Raw genomic sequence first — 25443 nt, 5'->3', positions numbered from 1 at the left:
GATCCCATATGGGTGCTAGTTCTTTTTTTTTTTTAAAGATTTATTTTATTTTTATTACAAAGTCAGATGTACTGAGAGGAGGAGAGATAGAGAGGAAGTGGAGCTGCTGGGATTAGAATGAGCGGCCATATGGGATCAAGGTGAGGACCTTAGCCACTAGGCCACGCTGCCGAGCCCGGGTGCTAGTTCTAATCCCAGCAGCCCCACTTCCCATCCAGCTCCCTGCTTGTGGCCTGGGAAAGCAGTTGAGGACGGCCCAAAGCTTTGGGACCCTGCAAACATGTGGGAGACCCAGAGGAGACTCTAAGCTGTGTCATATAGACACACCACTGCTCTGAGGGAACTTATGTGGGATCTGAGAGATCTCCTAGAGGTTGGGGGCCTCTCATCCAGTAGGCAGAGCGAGTCTGGGGATTTCCCCAAAAGCATGGTCAGTGGAATGATCAGGAAGGGGGGAAGGAGATGTGTGGGAAGGAAGACCACTGGGGGAATATTCCTGTCTTTGGACTGGTTCAGCTCCAGATATTGTGGCCAGGTGGGGAGTGAATCATCGGATGGAAGATTTTTCTCTGTCTCTCCTCTTCTCTGTATATCTGACTTTCCAATAAGAACAAAACAAATAAATAAATAATTATTGTCATTAGTGAGTTTTGAGACTTCTTCATGTGATCTGGACTGGTCTTGCAGCAATATCTTCCAGTCTGTGATTTGTTTATTCACACTATAAATAGTATCTTTGAAATAAAACAAGTTTTCACCTTTTTTGAAGAAGTTATATATTTATTTGAGAGGCAGACAGGGATGGAGGGATTTCCCATTCACTGGTTTACTCCCCAATGCCAGTTACAGCTAAAACTTCACTGGGGCCAGCATGGAAGGCAGAGGTTAAGAACCCAACCCATGTTTTCCATGTGGGTAGCAAGAACTCAGTTACTTGGGCCACCACGGCTGCAACCCCGAGTGCATTGGCAGGAGGCTAGAGCCAGGAATCCAACCCAGGCACTCCAAGCTGAGATTCGGGCAGCCTAGCAAGTCCAGTGCCTGTTCCAGAAGTTTCCGGTTTTGATGAAGTCCAGCAAGTTTTTAAAATTTATTGGCTATTATTTTTTTCTAACTATAAAATTTTTACCCAAGGCTACAATGATTTTCTCCTAGGGTTTTTATACTATTGAACTTTACATCTAATGCTATAATCTGTTTTGACTTAATTTTTGTACACGGTGCAGACTATAGCTCTTGTTTCATTTCGCATATAGCTGTCTATTGCTTTAGCACCATTTATTGTAAAACTATCCCTTCTCTTTGACTTACCTGTGTCTTTTTGAAAATCAATTAATCCAAAATATGTATGGTCTGTTTTCAGATTTCTCTTTGGTTTCCTTCACCATAATGTAACCTTGTCACAACACTGTACAATCTCCATCAAAAATCTCTGAAATCAGTTAGCCTTCCAGTTTCGATTTTGTTTGTTTTGTCTGTGTTGTGGGCTGTGGAGCTGATTTACATTGCTTTAGCTGAGACTCAGTAATCAGGCCTAAGGCAGTAGCACCTGGCCTTTGCAGACTCATTGGCGTCCTATTGTCCTGTTAATGGACTTGGGGGGAAGAGGAGATAATATGTAATAAGGAGGCTTTGGAGCAGACAGCTCCCAGCACTTCTACCACCACCATGGTCTCCGTGTCGGTGGTGGCTTGGACATTCGCCGTGCCTACTATGCCGGCTCAGCGGAAGAATTCTAATCTGTCCAGGCATTTTTGCTATTGTGAGACTGGCTTTTTACACAATGTGAGCTTGGAGGTTAATGTCAATAATAATGTCTTACAAAAGGGCCTTCTATTATTCCTACTGTTTTGGCTGTCCCCATTGACCCTATGCTAATCAAGGGACCTGTATTTAGGGTTTCATTCTTTCCTTAATCTTTAGGTTCTCCTTTTCTGTGTGATACAAGATTAGGTTGTAGGATAAGAATTGTAGCAGGAATTTCTATTGTTTTTGGATAAAGCAGATGGCATGGTTGTCCTTCGAAACACCCACTTGACCATGACGTGGAAAGTCTGAGCCAGAGTTTAACTGATTCTGTATAAATAAAGCGGACGGCTTTATTGCCGTGTCCACTATCATCATGGAATCCTAGTGGTCCATCTCTTTCTTTCTGCGCCTCATCCACGCACTCTTCCCGAGTTCCGAAACCCAGGCTGGAGCTGGACTCCGGCATGTCTGTTCTAGATGCTTTGCTTCCTGTGTTAGCATGTCAACTTGTAGAAAAATTAATTCATCAATTAATTAATTAAGATATCAGATTGAGATTGTAATGAATCAATGGATCAGTTTGGGAAGAATTATTATCTTAACAATTCTGACCCTTCTAAGCCATTAACCATATACTTATTTTAATTAATTAATTGATTAACTAATTTTTGTTTCTCTGAAAGACAGAGATAGAGAAAGACTAAGACAGACAGATGCAGGGAGATCTACCACCTTCAGGTTCACTCCTCAAATGCCTACAACAGCCGGGACTGGGCTAGGCCAAGTCTGGATCCAGGAACCCAATCTGGGTCTCCCATACGAATAGCAAGGATCCATGTATTTGAGTCAGTCACATGCTACTTTCCAAGATGAACTTCAACAGGAAACTGAAATTGAAGGTGGAACCAGTACTTAAGCCAAGCACCATTATATGGGATATGGGTATCCCAAAGAGCATCTTTGTGGGGAAAAAAAGGTCAACTTATTTATTTGAAATATAGAGCAAAAGAAAGAAGAAGCGAGTGGATGGCAGGGGACAGGGGGTGGAGAGAGAAGAGAGACAATACTCTCCCATCCACTGGTTCATTTTCCAAATGGTCCCAGCAGCCAGGTCTGGGCAATGCCTGGTCTTCCCACATGCTCAAGACCAAATGACACACACAGAGAATGTGTGTGTCATTGAACTGTTATGCTAAAGACAAAAAGACAGCCACTCACCATCCATTTACTTAGTTCTTTCAGCAGTATTTTGCAGTTTTCAATGTACAGGTCTTATATATATTTTGTTAGATCCTTAGCAAAGTAGTTCATATCTTCAGATGTTATTTCAGGTAGTACTTTAAAAAAGACCTAATTTCCTGGAGCAGATATTTGGTATCCATAGCCCACATTACAGTACTTGGATTAAAATCTCAGCTTTGCGTCTGATTCCAGCATTCTGTTCACGTACAGCCTGTGAGGAAGTAGGTGAAGACTCAAGTACCTAGGCCCTGGCCACCTGTGGGAAACCCAAACTGAATTCTTTGATTTTGGCCTTGGCCTGGATCGGCTATGACAATTGTAAGCATTTAGGTAGAGAACCAGCAAATGGGAGACCTCTCTTTCTCTCTGTGTGTCTCTCTGACATTTAAATAAACAAAATCAAACAATTTTTTAAATGTTAAAAATTTGATTTCCAAGTATTCATTGCTACCATATAAAACACACGTTTGATTTTGCTTTTTGCCTGGGTAAATTGCCATCTTATCAAACTCAGTTACTAGCTGCAACACTTTCTGGAGATTTTCCATGTAAATAACTATGTTAGGGCCCGATGCAGTAGCTTAGCAGCTAAAGTCTTCACCTTGCATGTGCCAGGATCCCATATGGGTGACAATTTGTATCCCAGATGCTCTACTTCCCATCCAACTTTCTGCTTGTGGTCTGGGAAAGCAGTTGAGGACGGCCCAAAGTCTTGGGACCCTGCACCCATGTGGGAGAGGGGGAAGAAGCTCCTGGTTCCTGGCATCGGATCAGTTCAGCTCCGGCTATTGCGGTCACTTGGGGGAGTGAACCAGCAATGAAAGATCTTTCTCTCTGTCTCTCCTTTTCTCTGTATATCTGACTTTCCAATAAAAATAAATTTTAAAATAATGACTATGTTATCTTTGACTCAAGACAGTTTATTTCTTCTTTTACAATCCATGTGCCTTTAATTTTTCTTGCCTTATTATACAAACTACTATCTCCGATAAAATGTCAAATAGGAGTGGTAAAAGCATTCATCTTCCCCTTCCCCCAAATTTGGGATGAAAGATTTGTTTGGAGCATTCGCAGGGGTAGGAAAGAAACATTCCTCATGCTTACTGAATAAATGCAGACACAAAAGGCCACATCTGATAACACGCATTCGAAAGGCCCAGCACAGGTGTTCTGTACGCGGAGAGGGAGAGCAGATTAATGGTTGTCAGAGGGTCAGGAAGAGGAGGATTGGAAGAGCCTGCCTGATTTGCATAAGGTTCTTTTGTGTATGATGAGAATGGCTTGGCATTAGATGGTCTTAGTTGTACAGCTCTGTGAGGCTACTAACTGCAACTGAATCACATACCCTCACGTGGTTAAAATGATAAGTCTTAGTACATTCTATCATCATCATATTTGAAGCGGGATTTTTGCTGTGGAGTTTGGGTATAGTTGTCCAATCATCTTATTCCTTCCTGCCCATTTCAGTCCTTTGTCATATCCTACCCGGATTACCATAGCAGCCTCCTAATTGGTCCCCTGCCACCTAATTTACCCATTCCCACTCCATCTTCCATAAAGTTACCACAGTGTCAAAGTGAGCATCACACTTCTTTGTTTAAAATCTTGCACTGGGTTCTAACGCCCTACTACAGAACAGAAAAGCAACACCCCTCCACCGAGTGTCAGAAGACATTTCCGGGTGTGGCACCCAATTACTTCTTTACCTGTGTGTCCTTTATTGTTGGTGTAGCCCAATGGGGCAGGGACCAGAGTGGCCTCAAGGGTCGTTTGTCTCCCTTACATAGAAAGACCCCTGCTGAATAAATTAACCAGGCTTACATCTACTTATCTAGCTGCAGCTTTTGCCATTTCTCCAAAATATCCTATATTGTTGCCAAGCCAAGCTCCCAACAAGACAGGACAACCATGTACCTTGGCCAATGTTTTCTTCAAATGTGGGCAACCTCCAATTCATCCCTTAAGACAGTTCTTTTGTGACCCTCAAGCACTCACTGTTTGTTCCCATTCCATTTACAGCATCACTGCAGACTCACATACATCCCTGTCTCCCCAGTTGGACTCCTCAAGGGGACTAGGACACTCATCTTAGATCTTCTTGCTTGTCCTCTTTTTTTTTTTTAAGATTTATTTATTCTTATTGGAAAGGCAGATTTAAAGAGAGAAGACAGAGAGAAAGATCTTCCATCACTGGTTTTCTCCCCAAGCTGCAACAATGCCCAGAACTGAGCTGACCTGAAGCCAGGAGTTGGAACCTTTTCTGGGTCTCCCACTCGGGCGCCAGGTCTCAAGGCTTTGGACAGTCCTGACTGCTTTCCCAGGACACAAGCAGGGAGCTGGATGGGAAGTGGAGCATCTGGGACACAAAACGTCGCCTATATGGTATCCTGGCACATGCAAGACGGGGACTTTAGCTGCTAGGCTACTGCACTGGAGCCCTGCATGTCCTGTTATACTTGGTCTATTATCAGAGATACTGAGGGGGAAGAGGTGAAGGACAAAAGGTTATTGAATAATGTGTCTTGAAGGACCAACCTGAAGATGGCTGGCTGGATGAGCTCTTTTGCATAGACAATCGTCTGAATCAAAGTGGACACTGAGGGTAGCTGTCACTAAATCTTTCAGAGTTACTCTATTTACTTGGAGTGGCAAAGGCCAGAGCTGGAGCAAGAGTTGGAAATTGGAGTCAGAGGAAAGGATGGGATACCTGAGCCACAGGATGGACACTTCCCCATTGCAGAGCACCTGTCTTCCAGAAGGTTCCTGCCATGGACAAACCAAACTGACCTGAGAGTGAGTTTCAACCTCCACTCTGAAGGGGGGGGGAGGGGGAGAGTGGTGCTACCGTGTACTCTGGGTGTCACTTCCCACTGAGCCTGGGTAATTGAGGACCAGCTGTGAAAATGAAACTCCAGTTTCCTGTCATATCATTTTCTCTTTATCACCTTGTCCCCGTCTCCTCACATCAGGAGTGTGGTCCACCAAACCTCTCCCAATCTGTTTGTCTTTCCGGCTTGATGTGAGAAAGTGCTGTGCAGCCTGAGCCCTCCGCAGCCACACCTTTGCGTTTCACATCATTGTCAAGTCCTTCTGCTTAATGTCACCCTCTCTTCCCTGTGGTACAGGACAGTAGCCACTCGGGAAGGTGTGACTACTGCTAGGACTTAAGGAGATGGCTCTGTTTTGGGTGGACAACAAGGTACTGTAAACTCTGGCTTTTGGCAGCAGTAGTGGGTGGAAGAATCTAGGGACAGGCAGGGTTCAAGAACAGAAGGATAAGGGGTGGATATGGTTTTGTGCATCTGTTAAGCAGCCTTACTCCAGCCTGGATTTCCTGTCAGACTGTATTTTGTCCGATAACAGGCAAGGAAACAGATGGGACAACTCCTCTAGGACTGCACAGCTGTCCAGGGCAGTGCAAGGCCCAGGCCAAGATCCAGCCACTCCTGCAACAGGCCTCTTGCCTTCCTCTCTCCCCAACCGCGAGTTGAAACAGTGGGCTGCCCGCTGTACAGGGGGAATGGAAAGGCATGAGGCACTTTGGCAGATTCCACGGGGCAGGTGGGTGCAGGTCTGACTATGGCTAAGGTCTAACACCAAAGGTGCCCTGTCTGGCCACGGGACTTCTTGGCACTCTCTACATCAGGCTATTTGCTGTCTATGGAGGCAGATGCGTTAGAGCTGGGCTGAGGGAATCATGGGAAAGCTGTGGAGGAGAGAGGCTGGTAAAAACACTCGACAGAAAGTGAGGCTGAAGAGCAAATGGAGGTGGACCCAAGCCAGGCTCACCTCTCTGGAAATGAAGGCATTCGATGGGACACCCCAGGGGGGCAGAGGAATGGCCTCAGCTTGAGGACTCAGACACATGCAAGACATCCCCAGTGGGTGAAGCTAGTGACACCCCTCTAACGCCACCAGTCCCCAACGGTGTCTAATGAAGGACTCGGCCTTTGGTGTTTCCTCGTGTATTTTGGCACCTCTCCTTGCTGCTTTCATAAGCAGGCACACACGTAACCTACAGTAACAATACTGGCCGGTTGCAGTGTAGTGTTCACCTCTGCAAAGCCAAGGATTGAATGTCTCCATTCGTTCACTTATCCATCCACTCACATAGCAGACATGGACCAGGCGCTAGGAATTTCTAGATGAATAAAACAACCTCTGTCAGAATGGGAGGCCATGGGTGGCCAAGGAGCAGATGTATCTGTGAATAATGCAGAATTAAGGTGAGGCACCAGGAAGAAGTTGGAGGAATAGTTAACATGCCGGTGAGGATATCCACTTCCTGTATCAAAGTTGTTCCTGGGCTCAACACCCAACTCTGCTTCCTGACTCCAGTTCCTTGCTATTGTGGCCTTTAGGAGGCAGCAGATGATCGTGTGCGTGTGATTGGACCCCTGCTTTCCCCATGGGGGACCTGGAGGGAGTGCTCAACTCCTGGATTTTGTCTGCTCCAACCCTGTGCCAATGCAGGCAGTTAGTGAATGAACCAGCAGGTGGGAGCTTCTCTCTTTCTGACTCTGTGTTACTCTTTCAAATAAATGTAACATTTAAAAAAAAAAAAAAAAGGAAAGGAAAAGATGGGAAGGGATTTCCAGGCTGGCCAAATAGCAGAAGAAAAATAACAGAGAATAGAAAATGAAAGACAGATTTGGAGAAGCAGGGGAGGCTTGGTGAATGGGATGTGGCCATGCTGAGGACATGTTGGGTTAGACAGCTGCTGAATGTGCCTGATGGCGCAGCACGGGTAAGACCAAGGGGCAGGTGGAACTGAGGCACTATTTTCGTGATACTAAGGCATGCCCTCTTGAGTTCTGCCATGATGTTGTTAAGTAGAGGTCCCTCCATGAACTTCATGTCCCTCTGGGAGGTGTAGGAAACCTAGCGAGCAGCACAGGTGGGCATGGTATGAGGCACTGCAAGTTAATTAATAGGGTCAATCTGATTGTTCCTGTCAAGCCTTGGACTCAGACCAATCTCTAGTGTTAACAGCATTGTCAATGCTGTGCTCAGATAACTTTTGGAATATTCCTGAGGTGGTTTTGGGGAGGGTAAAGATGAAGCTATCCTCTGTAGGGTCTTGCCTGAAATCCACCTTTGCTTGTCCCACCCTGCTTGTTCCCCTGGGAGAAACTCTTTCAATAAATTACGTGTATGTAAGTTCTCAGCCAAGGTCTAGTTCCAGGGAAGCAGACCTAAGAGCCATCCTTTCAGGAGCCTGGGCAGGAGGCTGCGCTCGGACCCCACTGTGGGTTGCCTGAAGAGTTGCCAAAATCAGCAAGTGAAAATACAGGAACCCCCCCTCCCCCACCGGGAATCGGAACGTCAGATGAAGCACCAACACTTTCCTTAGTTTGAATTTTGTCCATGCAGTATCTGGAATAGAGTTACCCTCAACAATTGCCCGTTGTTCATTTGTAATTCAGATTTAACTGAGTTTACTGTATTTTTTTAAAGAGCATTGAAACACATGGTTTTGAATAAGTTGCATGGATTTTTTATTTTTTTGCCAAGAGATAAACTTCTCTTTCTTTTTCTTTTTTATTGTTTATTTATTTATTTATTGGAAAGGGAGATATACAGAGAGAAGGAGAGACAGAGAGAAAGATATTCCATCTGCTGGTTCACTTCCGAAGTGGCCACAATGGCCGAGGTAAGCCAGGAGCTTCCTCCAAGTCTCCCACATGGGTACAGGGTCCCATGGCTTTGGGCCTTCTGCCTTTCTGGACAACAAGCAGGATAACCTTCTTTTTCATTCCAATTTTTCGTTCATTTTTTTTTAAACTGGAAAATCAGCTATACAGAGAGGAGGAGAGACAGAAAGGAAGATTTCCATCCAATAATTCACTCCCCAAGTGACCACAACGGCTGGAGCTGAGCTGATCCGAAGCCAGGAGCCGGGAGCCTCTTCCAGGTCTCCCACACAGGTGCAGGGTCCCAAGGCTTTGGGCAGTCCTTGATTGCTTTCCCAGGCCACAAACAGGGAGCTGGATGGGAAGTGGGAGCTGGGATTAGAACCATTATCTATATGGGATCCTGGCATGTGCAAGGCGAGGACTTTAGCTGCTAGGCTACCACATTGGCAGCTTGTGAGCTCATTCATTTGATGGTCTATACTCTAGAATGCTATCATGTGGCTTCTGTAATGCAACGATGCCCCTGGGGCATGGGTTGTGTGTTATAACAGCCTTACTTAAATGGATAAGAGCCACTTTGGACTCAGGCCCTGCTCGTGAGAGCAGGCACAAAAACCCAGGATCTGGGCCCCTATCAGGTGAAGCACTAGGAGAAGACACAAACCAAGAGTCTAAGGTCCACTGCTCATCTGTGCAAATGAAATTTTCTTGAACATTTGCATGCCTGCTAGGGTCCATATTGTTTATGACTAATTTTGTGCAGAGTTGAGCAGTGGCAACAGAGACAAATATCCCACAGAGACCAAAATATTTACTCTTGGGCTCCTTAAAAGCAACATTTGCCAATCCCTCCTCCAGGCTATGGAGGAGACACACAGGATGGGATTTTGTGAGTAAAGGATGCTCTGAGTATGTGAAATGCAAAATCCTATCAGCTCCATATGGCACAGTCTGAGTGTCGCCTTCCCTATGCCCACTGATGAAAATAAGAACTCTACAAATGATCCCTAAGCCGGTAGAAAATGGTTGATCTCTTTGGGTTCCTGAGGTGGAGGGGAGTGCTGATGGAGCAGCACTCTACCACAGTATACGTGAATACAGATAAGAAACCATGCCTCTGGACTGGTGTTGTGGCACGGCCTGCTAAGTCCATATGAACACTGATTTGAACCTTTGCTGCTCCGCTTCTGATCCAGCTGCCTGTTAAGACACCTTGGAAAGCAGTAGAAGATGGCTCAAGTGCTCAGGTCCCTGAGCCCACAGGAGAGACCTGGATGGAGTTTCAGGCTCCTGGCTTCCAACTGGCCCAGTCCTGGCTGCTGTGGCTATTTGGGAAATGAATCAGGGAATGGAAGATCTCTCTTTCTCTCTTTTTTAGAACCTGTTTCTCACTCTTTCTTCATCTCCCCCTCTATCACTCTGCCTTTCAAATAAATGAAATACACCTTCAAAAAGAAAGAAAAATCTAGCCCTGGAAGTCCAGGGTGTGCGCCTGGTAGGAGCCACACAATGGTGCAGGGACACTCTCTGGGGGGAAGGGTACCACTGCCATCCTGACACTCTAACACAGTCAGTAAAATTAGGTGGGGTTGGCATTATGGCACAGCAAGTAAGGCCATAGCTAATGGTGCTGGCATACTGTCTGGGCAATAGTTCATGTTCCAGCAGCTCCACTCCTGATCCAGTTCCCTGCTAAAGTGCCTGAGAAACAGCAGAGGATGACCCAAGCGTTTGGATTCTTGAACCCATGTGGAAGTTCAGTTGAAGCTCCTGACTCCCCAGCTCCTGCCTGTAGTGTGTCCCATCTCGGCCACTGTGGCCATTTGATAAGTGAGGCAGTGGAGACCAGTTCTCTACCATTCTCCCTGTATGTCTGCCTTTCAAATTAAAATCATCTTTAAAATAAAAAAAGAAAAGAAATCATCCGTGATGCTCCATGGGCCCTTTACCTGACCTAATTAAGAATCAGATTATTATTCTAATGCAGAAAACGGGCACTTTCAACTGCGTTCTCCGAAGAAGAAAGGAATCAGCCTTATCAAGACCATCTCTTAGAAGCTCAGGACAAAAACACGCAGGAGAAGCTTCAAAGCTGCCTGTGTTTTCTCTGCATTTGAAGCTTACAGACAGGCCTGATAATTTTATCTTCCTTGAAAGATGGCAAATAAAGTCTATTTACTACTCCCAGGCAATTCCATACATAAATTTAAAAAAGAGAAACACACACACTCACACAAAACACAAAGCACTTTCAACAAATCCTCCCACGAGTCTCAAATCCATCATTTCTCTTCCTGTGGTGAGGGCTTATGCCACAGATCAATACAATTTAAAAGTTTGGGAGGTGATTTTGTTTCTCCTAGCTGACTGTGTGATGAGCTTCCCACGGCCAGCTACGCAGGAGCTCCTGTCCATCTCGTGTGGCTCACAGGGAGGCCTCAGTGATGCTGACGTGTTGACAGACGGTTGGCAGAGACAGAGGCACATTTTCTCAGAGTTTCTCGAAGTTAGCTTTTAAAGTTAGTTCAAGCACCTTACTTAGTGAATTCATGGAGAATCTTTTTTTAACCCCAAGAATGATATTTCTGCTTCTCATCGTTGCGTTCAGTAGGAAATTTGCTTTGCGAGGCATCATCTATCTCATTTCAAAGAGGCTTCCTGGGCACAAAGTCTGCTCCCCCAAGACACATGGGAAGACAGGCTGATTCCCCTTGGACGTATTTCTGCATATGTTGGTTTTTAAAAGGGGTAGGATACTCCAGCATCCCTACTTAGAATTTTTTCAGGCAACCATACAAAAAGTAGATTGTTCTGAGGCCAGAAGAATCATCATTCTTGGTAGATCAAGCACTTAAAAAATAATTGGCATATAATTCATCTTTTTTTTCTTTCAGCAAATCATCTACTGAGTACCCTAGATGAGCCAGATCCTAGGCTCAACTTAAATATTCAGAGATGGAAGAGATGGTTTTTGCCATTAAGCTGCTCGAAGTTCAACAGAAAAGATGGACATGGAAAGAAAAATGACCGCACAATGCAACAAGTGCAGCTACAAACTCTTCGTGAGATTTCCTCTTGTGATGGATGGCGTGTTGGAGCCAGATCAGTCGGCTGACGGGTTGACTGATGGACACCCGAGCCTCATTCCTAACAGGGACATTATCAATAAGGCCAATCAAATGGGATAGCAAAAGAGCAAATGCACAGATTAGGTAGAAGGTAGTTCAACCTCCTAGTTCCTGCCAAAGAGGATAAATTTCTATCTGAAATCTTCCAAATCAATGGGTCGAACAGCTGATAGAGCAGTGATGGCTGCTTTTTCAGGTAACAGATGGTAGATAAGGTGCCTCTGCCACTTGCTCCATCATCACTTTGTAAAAATACAGCAAGGAAGGGCGGGTGGTGTTACACATCTGGTTTAGCTGAGACCCACATCCAGTATCAGAGTGCCAGTTTGAGACCCAGTGTCTTCAGTTATAATCCAGTTTCCTGTTTAATTCGCCTGGGAAGGCACCAGGTAACAGCACAAGTGCCACCCACATGAGAAACTCGGAAGGAGTCTGGGCCCTGGCTTCAGCCTGCCCTGAGCAGGGCTGTTATGGGCATTTCAGAAAGGGTGTGTACGTGTGTGTGTGTGTGTGTGTGTGTGTGTGTGTGTGAGAGAGAGAGAGAGAGAGAGAGAGAGAGACTCTTTCAAGTAGGTGAAAACAAATAATAGTTTTTTAAAAGGAGATATATATTAGAGATCCAACAAACAGAAACAGGCAGCATTGCTACCTAACAACTGCAGAGGTGTGGGCATGCATAGCTCTCGCATGACTGTGTCCCCACAAATCTTAATTGAAAATAGCTTTTGGCTGCAAGTAACTGGATATCTTATTAAAGCGGCACAACCAATAAGGGTTTATTTTCTTTAAAAAAAAAATTTTGGGGGGGGCCCTGGCACAGTAGCCTAGTGACTAAAATCTTCACCTTGCACACGCCAGGATCCTATATGGGCGCTGGTTCACGTCCTGCTGGCTCTGCTTCCCATCCAGCTCCCTGCTTGTGACCTGGGAAAGCAGTCAAGTATGGCCCAAGGCCTTGGGACCCTGCACTCATGTGGGAAACCTGAAAGAAGCTCCAGGCTCCTGGCTTGCTCCTGTCGTTGCAGCCACTTGGGGGAGTGAATCAGCTGATGGAAGATCTTCCTCTCTATCTCTTCTCTTGTCTGTATATCTAACTTTCCAATAAAAATAAATCAATTTAAAAAAAGATTTTTTTTCCCATTGGAAAGACAGATCAGATTTACAGAGAGAAGGAGAGAGAAAGATCTGTCATCCATTGATTCACTCCCCAAATGGCCATAACTGATGGAACTAAGTCGATCCAAAAGTGGGAGCCAGGAGCTTCTTCTGAGTCTCCCACATGGGTGCAGGATCCCAAAGCTTTGGACCATTCTCCATTGATTTCCCAGGTCATAAGCAGGGAGCTAGTTTGAAAGTGGAGCATCCAGGACATGAATGGATGCCTGTACGGGTTCCAGTGCTTGCAAGGGGAGGATTAGCCAACTGAGCCATTGCGCTGAGTCCAGGAGTTTATTTTATTTTATTTATTTATTTTTTTTAAAGATTTATTCATTTTATTACAGCCAGATATACACAGAGGAGGAGAGACAGAGAGGAAGATCTTCCATCCGATGATTCACTCCCCAAGTGAGCCGCAACGGGCCGATGTGCGCCGATCCAAAGCCAGGAACCTGGAACCTCTTCCAGGTCTCCCACACGGGGGCAGGGTCCCAAAGCCTTGGGCCGTCCTCGACTGCTGTCCCAGGCCACAAGCAGGGAGCTGGATGGGAAGTGGAGCTGCCGGGATTAGAACCGGTGCCCATATGGGATCCCGGCGCTTTCAAGGTGAGGACTTAAGCCACTAGGCCACGCCGCCGGGCCCTAGAATTATTTTTAGCTAATGAAAATAAACTTCTGGGGCCCAGCGGCGTGGCCTAGTGGCTTAAGTCCTCACCTTGAAAGCGCCGGGATCCCATATGGGCACCGGTTCTAATCCCGGCAGCTCCACTTCCCAGCCAGCTCCCTGCTTGTGGCCTGGGAAAGCAGTTGAGGACAGCCCAAAGCCTTGGGACTCTGCACCCACATGGGAGACCTGGAAGAGGTTCCTGGCTCCTGGCTTCGGATCGGCGCACACCGGCCCGTTGTGGCTCACTTGGGGAGTGAATCATTGGATGGAAGATCTTCCTCTCTGTATATCTGACTTTCCAATAAAAAAATAATAAAAAAAATAAAAATAACTCTACAAGCAAGGGGCAAGAGTGGTATAGAAAATAGTGACAAATCAAAACCAAATACCTGACAAGTCAGAACAAATCCAAGCTACAAAAATACATTGTTGTCATGTTTCACATCTGGCTAAATTTCACGTGTGTGTGTTTTAAATTTTATTTTTGATGGTGTTTACATAGTTCAGAAGAATATATGCCCATGTGGACCACTGATTAGGGTGGGAAGGGTTGAGGGATAGGGGCAAGTGGATGAGACCACTGTTTCCAATGGGAAGAAGCTGCACCCAGCATCGCAACCCCATCAGTACTCTGGGGATGGGGAATGGCCACCCAGGGTCCTCCCAGGGTCCCTGATGTGGAACATGCTCCAAGGATTCAGCTCAAGTGGGGTCGATAGTTCTGAAATACTGTTAATTTCGCTGCTCCAAGGATGAGGAAATTCTTCCAAGGTTCATTGGCTGACATAGTCCACCTTAGTGTCTCCTTTCGCCCAGATATTTTCTGTCAGTGCTTGCTGGGAGAGCTGTTCAATTTGTTCTGCCCTCTGTCCTCTGCCATGGTACTAGATGTCCTCTGCAGGCCCCAATGGACTGCCATATCCCCTGTGGGCATCTGGGAGCTCCACAGTCTTCAGCAACTGAGGAAGCCCAGTTCTGACAAATACACTACACGGTCAGACTACAGATCCTGCAAGTCTCTCTCTGGTTAGAGTTCTTAGTCCAGCAGTCAGTGGTGATGGGGTCTCCAAAGAAACTTCATCTGAGGTGACCCCAGACCTAACTCCCATGGGTACTAGCCAGTACAGGATCCAGCTCATTATGTCACCTGCACCATCCTACACACTGGTGGTTGTAGTTGCTGGGTCAGTTCTATCTCCAGATCCATCTCTTAGGCAAATCATTGGATGCTGTGACCCAGGCCAGCCCTGCCCACCACACACTTGGCCCTCATGTACACCAGCAGGAACTGCAGCCCATGTGGAGCGACCCCCAAAAACCCTCACCAGGCCCACCTCCAGCCTTGGTTCCTGTGCATGACGGTAGATGGAACAGACTGATCCAGTTTGTCCCACATCCCATTCGGCTTTTGTACATACCAATGGATGCTAAAACATTGGCTAAATTTTGTCCTCTCTTGTTGGTTGGCTCAGCCACTGAATGATATCTGCATCTTCTTGTGGTGACAAGATAGCTAATTTACCTCCAGACGTGACTTCCTCAGCTAACAATGAAATCCTAAAGCAGGAAGGAAAGGATGCTGACTTCTCTTAGTGAGTCCCCACCTCTTTATTTTAATCAAGAAAGAATCTTCCCAGAAGCCCTAGCAGACTCCTTCTTAGTACTATTGGGTAGAATCAGGTCGCATGTCCATCCTGAAACCGAACATCAGCACCAGAAAACTGGAGTATAGTTGTTAGCTTAGGCAAATCCTTGGTCCTTCTAAAGAATAGTGGAAGGGCTGGCACCATGGCATAGCGTGCCTATGTAACCTATATGGATGCTGGTTTAAGTCCTTGCTGCTCTACTCCATATCCAGCTCCCTGTTTATGGCCTTTTCCGAGGAACTTTTCCAAGATTGCTTGAGTGCTTGGGCCCTGAGCCTATGTGGGAGACCCAGAGAAGGCTCCAGTCTCCTGGCTTCCAATTGACCCAGTCCAGCTGTTATAGCCATCCAGGGAGTCAATCAGTGGGTAGAGAATCTCTCTTGGTGTCTCTCCTTATCTCTGTAATATTGCTTTCAAATAAAAAATTAAAAATCATTTTAAAAATAGAGTGGTGGAGAGCCCCCAGCTTGTCAAAATACTTTGTTACTAGAAGTGGAACCAAATTAGGAATCTATTAGCCTAGAAGAAAGTTGGGGGTGTGGAGTGGGAGGATGCTAGTGAGGAAGAGCCATTGGATGGGACTACCACATCAATTTTTCCATGAAGACAAGCGACTCTTCTGTTTTCAATTGCATCACCATGGAGATGTTGAGCAGGGACTCTGGCCTGTTTCATTCTACTTCCTTGCTCTTAGAGATGGAGGCATTGTGGGCCTGCACAGATGCCCTGGGAGACCTTCAAAGCCATAATTCAAGAGCAACTCAAACATCTAAGTTAAATGCTTGAAAGTACTGATTTCAGCAACTGTGAATGGGGCACCATGGTTCACTAGTGTCCTTAGGTGGCCACATTTGTGTCCTAGATTTACAACATATGATTTATAGCCCTTAATGCACAGAGCTTAGGCCACACTTTCCACTCTCCCATGTGTGTTATGCTTAGGAAGCCAGCAGGTCCCCCCTGGAACCAGAGACACACTACAACTGGTGCTTCCAAAAAAGAAGTTTAGTTAGCCTAAACCTGTTTCAAAAAGAAATATTCGAACAAAGCAAAGCAAAACATCTGTTTTGTGGTTTCCCTTTCTTAGGAAATGCAGGAAGCATTCACAGAATACTGAGAGAAGAAATCCTGGATAATGTTTGTGGTTGCTTGTTTTGTTTTAATCTATTTGAGAAGAGAGGGAGAGAGAATGAGAGCAGCAACCTGTGGTTCACTGCCCAAGTGCCCATGTTCTGGGACTCCACCCAGATCATCCACACAGGAACTCAATTGCTTGTGCCATCACAACTGCCTCCCAGGGTCTACATTAGCAGGAAGCTGGAGTCAGGAGATTGGAACTGAGTATCAAACCCAGCTGCTCCAATGCAGTACATGTAAATCTTACCCAGCATATTAACCACTAGGCTCAGCCCCTAGGTAACACTTTCTGAATGTGGGAAACCTTTCAGCTCTACAATTGCTGGCTTAGAGACATGTTCCAGTGAGGTTAGGCTTATATTTCTGATTCCTCTCTACATTAGACATTGTGCTCATGATCTAAGTCAACCATCTTGAAAATACAGCACATCCATTTCTGTAGGCTGATTACAAAAATTGCTCTGGAGCAGCACTGTGGTACAGCTGGTTAAATGACCACCTTTTACATCAGTATCCCATATCAGAGTTGCAGGTTCAAATTCTAGCTGCAATGTATCCAATCCAGTTTCCAGCTAACATGCCCCGGGAAAATGGCAGAAAATGTTCCAAGTACTTTGGTCCCTGCACCCACCTGGGACACCCAGATGGAGATCCAGGCTCTCAGCTTTGGCTTGGACCCGCAAAGGCTGCAATGGCCATTTGGGGAGTGACCCATTGGATTAAACATCCTCTCTCTCACTCTCTCTCCCTCCCACCCTGTGTGTGTGTGTGTGTGTGTGTGTGAGAGAGAGAGAGAGAGTCAGCTTTTCAAATAAATAAAACTTTTAAAAAGTGACACTTGCCCTTCCTATAAGTGAGAGATGGAGTCTATTTTCCCACTCCTCATGACTTGCTTTGACTGACAGAGTGTAGTAAAAGTGACAAAGCTCTGAGGCCAAACTCCACACTTCTACTCATTCTCTGGGAACCCTGCCACCACCAAGAGAACAAGCCTGGACTGGCCTGTTGTGAGAAGAAAGATTCATGACTCAGTCACTCCCACTGCTGCAGCCAGAAGTCAATCAATCACACCAAACACATGAGTGAAGCCATCCAAGACCAGCTAGTCCCCAGCCAAGCCACTAACTGACAAGAAAGCTAAGCCAGGAACAGCCTCATCTAGCCCAAGCCAGAAGAACCACAGTCGCTCCATAGAATTGTGTGGAATAATCCATGGTTAGTTTTGTAAGCCATTGTGTTTTGAGGTGGTTTGTTACACAATAATTTGCTGATACCCTATTAATGGCACAGAAGACTTGAAGCTCTTCCAGCCCCACTCACTTTGAGACAGTTCCTTGGGTACCTGTGCACCGGGTACATAGGCTCCTCTGTTCAGGACAGCATGCGGTGATATGTGCTCTTGAGTGTCTCCTAGGTGACACTGGGAGGGTTCTCCACTTTTGTAAAAGTCCGTACTTCTCTCCAAGGAAATCCAAGTGTTCGACCCAGAGTGATGTCTCAGTGCCAGAAAACATCTTTCTGTTACATCTGTTTGTGGCTGTCTAATTAGAAGCAAAGTTTGAACTAGAAGAGATATCGTTGAGTCAAGTCCTGTTCATGCAGAACAGCCCGACCATTCTAGGGCGCTGTGATCCATGTTGGTGCCAAGGTCTCCAACACCTGTTAGCATCAGACTCTATAAGCTCTCTCAGGAATCTAGGTCCCAGACCAAATCAGAACACAATGCCCTGACAGTGTATGGCCTCTACTTCCCAGTGGTCCAGCTAGGGATGCTCCCACTCTCATCATGCAAATGGCAGCCCCCCATCACTCTGTACTTCTGCAGTCCATTCTTAGCATGCTTGCCTTATCCCTTCCAGCCCAAAGAGTTTTCCTCCCTACTCCTCATGCCAGGCTTTCACCCACATGGGGAGATGGCTGCCCCTAATTGGTACAACTGCAAAGGGACCTACAGATTGGGAGAACTGGAAGCAAGAAACTGCACAATCCCTCTTTGAAAGTGAATTCCCAAGAGGGTCAGCAGGCAGTATGTCAGCTTTTTGAGAATTGAAGTGAATCAGTCGCTTGGGTCCAAACCAATTCTTTTCATCATTAAATATTACACAAATTATAGCCTGGAGATCCAGAAGTCCATTTATGTAAAAGCTCAGGTAGGAAAAATGTCAAGACAGAAATGAAAGGTTTGGTCCATGGAACTTTCAACGCTTTTCACTTGCCCCCACGCCATCAACTGATACGTGCACCAGATTCTTGTCTGTGTGTAGTCCTGTCAGATCAAATTCTAGGTATTGCTTCACTTTTCTGCATTTGCATCCTATTTCTTTTCTCTTCCTGCTCCCCCAAATCCTGCTTAAAAATCTCTCAGAGGGCCCTGAATAGTTGGTTTTATGTTGCTGTGAGGTTTTTGAATTTTTTTTTTTACACCTTGTGAAAGGGGCCCTTGAAAAAGTTCTGGTTTCTCCCAGGGCGCCGGCCAGGGACCGGCTGCGTTTCCTGAGGAAGATGGTCCTCCTGCCAAGCTCAGGCCTGGGAAGCAGTGTCAGGGAGCCATAGGCCCCCGGATAATGGGGACCCTGTTCTGTAACACACACACACTGCTCTGACGGGATTCTCACTGGATGGCCAGAATCCCCGCCCAAAGAAGAAACCAAGAAGAACCTCCCGTGCAGCTCAGGAAATCCGTTATTCGGACCTCTAATTCTTGAATCTGAGTAAGGAATGTTGACTCAAAACACTCGCTTTTAGACTGAGTTTGGCAGTGAGACTTGGGCAACGATGGGTTTTTCTTCCTTTCCCCCCTGCACTCCCATCCCTTTTTCTAAAGAAAGGATGTAAAGTTTGGGGACTGCAGGGTCCTTCTTATGCGATGGCCATCACACTGAATGGCACGTGCCATTCCAGCTAAAAATGGACCTGAGTGAGACAATCTCAGGAGAAGCCACAGCTCGTCATGGACCTCTGTCGTGACGCCAGGAAGACTGCTAGCGTCTCCCTAGGCAGATCCTGGCTGTGCGGGGTGCCAGGGACTCAGTCTTCTGAAGTGGAAACTTGGCTCTGTTCCCCTCACTGGCTGTGTGGCTCCGAGGAGATGACCTAATCTGTGTCCTCCCCCACCCCCCACCGCCACCCCGTCACTTCCTCAGAAAGCACGGTTGATGATAAATCTAGAATGGTGATGAAATAGTAGGTGGCATGATGCATTGTGAAGTAAAATACACTCTATATACAAAGACCGGTAGCTAGCACGCTGCCTGACCTCAAAAGGCTGAGTTAGCTGTGCTTAAAGATGGCTCCAAAAGGCTCAGGGGCGTATGAGTGTGTTTTGCCCAGGTTCCTGGCATGCTGTGAGGTGAGTACTACTCTATTCCACTTGCCCTTCACACAGGGGGCCTGATCTGGGGAATGGTTGAACTTGAGCATGTTGGATTGGCGTCACAGCCTTGCAGGTGAAATCCCTCCTGCAGACGCTTGCATCTCCTATCATAGTACCTGGGTCTGGGTTCTGCCACCAATCCCATCCCAGCTTCCTGATAATGCATTCTGAGAAACAGTCAGTGATGACTCCAGGCCTCGGGTCCCTGTTGCCCACATGGGAGACATGGGTGGCATCCTGGCTCCTGGCTTTGGCCTGGTCCGGTCCCAACTGACGAAGATGCTTGTGGCATGAAGCCGTGGACAGATCTTTAAGTGTGAGACTCCAGCTCCCTATCACTCTGTCAAATTAAAAAAGAAAATGAAGAGAATGTGGCAGAAGGGCATAGGAACACCCAAAGCTTCCGCTTAGAAGGAGCACAGATCACCTCAGGTTTTCACTGACCCAAGCCGCTCAGACGCAAGCCTGTCCTGAATAAAATAGGAATAGATGATCCTTCCACACAGGAATAGACAGGAAATGTCTTGAAAAACGTGATCTTTCGTTACTGCATGTAACCAAAAAGTCCAAATACCAGAGACGAATATGGAAGCTTTTCCCCTCTTATGAAGTGAGTCAAAGGCACTCTTGGGTTGACAGGATAGCTCCCAACCATGGGAGACACACACCTCTCTGTTCTACCATCCTTAGTTTGTCATGTCACTTTTAATAACAGCAGAGAACCATGGATTCTGTTGTGATTGGATGGGAAGGAAGATTCTGACAAAGTGGAAAGTGCAATAGAGCCCTTGGCGAGACTAAACAGATCGCAACGTGCTCCCACAGGTCAACATACAGGAACTGACAAAGAGGAGACAACGATGTAAAACAACCATCAGTACAACACAGAGGCCACAGAGGCACATTTGTGGACTTTCCCACCACACGGATCCCAAGGGAAGAGATGTGGACTGGAGCTATGGGCCTCAGAAGGGACATGCAGCACGAGTGAGATCACACCTTCCTTGGTAGAGCGAGAGAGATGGGGGAGTCGCTGCATCTTCCTCCCTCCCGAGGTCCCTGGTGGATCCTCTTGTTTTGTCAGAGTCTTTCTCAAGCCTTTTCCACAGGTGGGAGGCAGAATCTTTGCGCATCTGCACATTAGATTTTGCTTTGTGCTTCTTAGATATGTTTATTCATTTTTGACTAACAGGGATGCTCATCTCTGTTGCTTGGCATAACAATTCTGTTAGCTCCCATCAAGCCTTCCCAGGAAGACCTAAGGACCAAGGGACCTAAGGACCTAGTTGACTTACCCAACTTCCACCTGGCCAATGGGCTGCGCTAGGGTATGGCCAGCAGCCTAGGGAACCAGTGATTTTTGAGGACCAAGCTGCTCCAGGACTTAAGGGGGCTGTTCCTCACGTGGAACTTTCCCCAAAGCTGATCCTTCTTCTCACCCAGCTCTCCAGGGAGAAAGTCTTCTTGCATTGCTCCCACAGCCACAGGGAGACGTGCTTCTCCCCCTCCTGGAAAATCATGAATCAGGAATGCAGATGGACCGGCTTGAGCACAGCAGGGTGAGAGTCTGGTTCAGCCATCCTCCCCTAGAGACATTCTCTTGAACAGGCAGGGTTTTGTGCCTCCCAGTTGCACACAGAAGCAGGACCTGAGGATCGTGCGGCTGTAGCAAAGAGATGAATTGGGCGCTGTTCTTACTTCTGGGGTCAGCTTGCTGGGAAACATGACTCCCACCCCTTGGGCAGGGCAGGCTGGCTCCCCAGATCTGCAGCCACAAGCCTAAGCCTCACTGTTCAGCCCATAGGGGTTCCTTCTCCTTCTTTGGAAACTATAATCAGTAAAGGTGCTGGCCCTCCACCTCCAACCCACAAGAACTGTGCCAGTTCTGCCTGGGGTGGGGGCCTGGGAACCCACCCAGGGCAGGCCTCTGCATGGTTTTCAACCTCCCAATGAAGGAGTCTAGTGTCCCTGGCGACTGGGGCAGAGACGGGCAACGCCTCCCAAAGTGGCCTCACAGAGCAGCCCTTGTTAGACGCAGCTCTGCACAGGGCTGGCTGCACACACACATGGTCAGCGAGGAAAGAGAAGCTTTCATTTTAATTAGTCCCCGAACACTGGGCTGAGTCTTATTTTTAGAAGGATGATGCAGGTAGCATGTTGACCTGTAGTATTGACACTGTACTGCTAGGCTCAATGAAGTGGATACATTGCAGTGTCTAACAGAGGTGGTGTCACTCCAGCTGTGTGAAGCCTGTGGACCACACTTTAAATTCCAGCACTCAAAGTCAAGGTGAATTGTGTCCCAGACACGTATCACTAACTCAATTTAGCAAGATCGTTATGTTAGTTTAGACTTGGACCTCAAACAGTCCCCTTCCCGCTGCCTATCAACAGGGCACGTCTCTACTAGGGCCAGTCTGTAGATGAGAGCTTTAACCCGAATCCAAAGTCTCTGCTTGCTTAGAAATGGCACGAGGCAGAAGGGCTCTGCCAGCTTCCGGCTGATCCTTCTTGAGACAGCTGACTATGTCTTTTTTTCATATTTTTTTAAAGATTTATTTATTTTTATTACAAAGTCAGATATACAGAGAGGAGGAGAGACGGAGAGGAAGATCTTCTGTCCAATGATTCACTACCCAAGTGAGCGCCGCGGCCGGTGCTGCGCTGATCCAAAGCCAGGAGCCAGGAGCCTCTTCTGGGTCCCTCATGTGGGTGCAGGATCCCAAGGCTTTGGGCTGTCCTTGACTGCATTCCCATACTACAAACTGGGAGCTGGATGAGAAGTGGGGTTGCTGGAATTAGAACCGGTGCCCATATGTGATCCAGGGCATGCAAGGTCAAGACTTTAGCCACTAGGCTACTGCGCTGGGCCCTAAAAATTTTTTTAAGAAGCAAGTCACAGGTGTTGCTCATGCTGAAGGATCGTACAAGGACACACATGGCACAAGCGGCACAAAGGCTGTCATAACCACTGGGAAGTACTGCTTGGCTTTATGTCTTGCCTGCTCACTTATAAGTTATGTGACCTCAGACCAGTTGCTTAGTTTCTCAGCTCTGGGTTCCTTACTCGTAAAATGGAGATAAACCCCAATGAATTCTTGGGAAAGTAAAATAAAATATTCAATCTCAAGTACTCAGCAGAGTCAACACTCAATAAACATTAGCTACAATGATGGTGATGATTAATATTAATAATATTGGCACCGTGAGACTCCCAGGTATGTCTTGAATATTAAGAAGCAGAAAGGCAACCCGGAATACGGCTACTTCCACCCTTGGCTGCAAAGCCTTCTGTGAAGGATACATCCACATTGTTGACTGCTCCAGAAACCTCAGGGAGATCAGCTGCCATATGGGCTGGAACCTGAGCCCCCAGGGAGCCAATGCCAGCCTCTGAGGCAGCAGAAGTCTGCTGTAATGAGCATGTAATATAATGAGCATGCTCAGAAGGTGCAAGTGTTCAGTGAAAAGTTCTGCTTATCTGCTGTAAGCCCTGAGGTGGCCAAATTTAAGAGGCAAACAGTCTCATTGGTCTAGGCATTGGTTGTGGGTTGGTGGGCACATCTTAAGGTGACCCTCTATGAGTCATACATGCCTTGTCTAAATCTTGAACATGCACAGAATCTATGACTTGCTTCTAAGCAAGAATATGACAATCTTGATGACACTCCCGTGGTTAGCCTACTCTCGTAGCCAAGTGAGCAAGACAGAACAAAGCAGAGGCCAACCTGTGCATCTCTCCCAGGTTGGCTAAAAAAGGAGCATCTCCTACAAAAGGAGCTCTCTTAGATCCCAACTGGCCCTGTGCTTGTACTTCTATTATCTCTCTATTCTGAACAACAAGATCATTTTCTTTTTTTTTTTTTTAAGATTTATTCATTTTTTTTTTTTAATTACAGCCAGATATACAGAGAGGAGGAGAGACAGAGAGGAAGATCTTCCATCCGATGATTCACTCCCCAAGTGAGCTGCAATGGGCCGATGCGCGCCGATCCGAAGCCAGGAGCCAGGAACCTCTTCCGGGTCTCCCACGCGGGTGCAGGGTCCCAATGCATTGGGTCGTCCTCGACTGCTTTCCCAGGCCACAAGCAGGGAGCTGGCTGGGAAGTGGAGCTGCCGGGATTAGAACCGGCGCCCATATGGGATCCTGGCACGTTCAAGGCGAGGACTTTAGCCGCTAGGCCACGCCGCCGGGCCCTACAAGATCATTTTCAAAGGAGCAAGTAAAATGTACATTCAGTTGTACCATCACTACAACAACAACAACCAAAAACATAAAACCCAAAAGTGACAAGAGTTAGGATCACTCCGACCAATAATAATGGCAACAATAACCTGTAATGAATTTTTCCAGTGTAACAATATTACCCTGACCTGGACATTGGCTCACAGAGGGATGTCGCCTCCTGGCTGGAGCCCTGCTGGAGTCACACACCGTGGGAGCTCAGTTGTCCTGCTGACGCATGCATGCGATGCCTCATTTGTGCCACACTGTTCTGAAGGATGCTTGTATAGGTAACACAATGTTAGCCTCTCAGCCCCGTGGCTCTCTCATACCAGGAACACACATAGCACATTAAATAGCATGCCTTAGTATTTCTTCTGGAAATTTTGTAAGCTGGAATTCTTTATTTCTTAGAGAGGTAAAAGCATTTTTGCAATTCTGAATTTTTTTTTTTTAAAAGCAGCTGTGCCATTACTTGGTGGATGGAGTGACTATTCTGAGGTTTATAGGCTTGTGGAAAAACAAAACCAAAGCATCTCACCTTATCTCAAAGGAGGAAATGATCCTTCAATAACATCCGACAGAATTGGATGGGTTTTACTCATCAGTTCCCTTGGAATCTGTAGGCAGCTCTATTGTGTGAAAGGGCAAGGGTCTGCAGTCTACTTAGATTTCCATTTGGAGGAATTTTCTCTGGCAGATTTTCTTTAGATCTGAAAAGCCCCATGTTTATGAGACACGGAGCTATAGACCAAATAAGCCAGGACATGCGGCTGAGGGCAGAACTCTAGGTTTCTGGTGGGAGAAACATGTCTCTCACCCATCTATTTTCACTTTGAACAAGTGCAGTGGGTATTTCCCAGCCTTTGGAGCTGGAATCACGGATCATGATAGGCATAAACACGGCCTCTTGTCTTGTCAGTTGGCTACCAGAGGAGACAGACAATTGTCAGTGTTTACATGACAAGAGGTAAACTCGGAACTGCACAGAGGAGAGAAGGACATTCAGCCAGCTCGGAAGAGGGGTCTGGAAGAAGATCAACAGTGGATAAGCAGGAGTGAAAAGTGACTGCAACACGAGAAAGCACTGTGGGCCAGGTCCTAGAAGAAGAGCTGCCTGGCTGCAAACAGACAGGGAGTTACCTCCGCACCTGCAGCTCTTGCTTGCAGACCTATATCACACTGTAGCTCCTGAAAAAGTCATAGGAAAAAACAGGCCATCTGGTCATTGGGAAGAGTGCTGGGTTGAGGGTTAAAGCTAGTTAAATGTTAAAGCAGAAACTTCTTTCATGTGTACATCATCAAGCACTTTGTTTTTTTTTTTTTTTAAGATGTATTTATTTTTATTGCAAAGTCAGATATACAGAGGAGGAGAGACAGAGAGGAAGATCTTCGTCAGATGATTCACTCCCTAAGTGACCGCAACGGCTGGTGCTGAGCCAATCTGAAGCTAGGAACCAGGAACTTCCAGGTCTTCCACGT

This window comes from Ochotona princeps, chromosome 17 (genome assembly GCF_030435755.1).
Source record: "Ochotona princeps isolate mOchPri1 chromosome 17, mOchPri1.hap1, whole genome shotgun sequence".
In the NCBI taxonomy this organism is placed as follows: domain Eukaryota; kingdom Metazoa; phylum Chordata; class Mammalia; order Lagomorpha; family Ochotonidae; genus Ochotona; species Ochotona princeps.
This window is presented reverse-complemented; position numbering follows the sequence as displayed.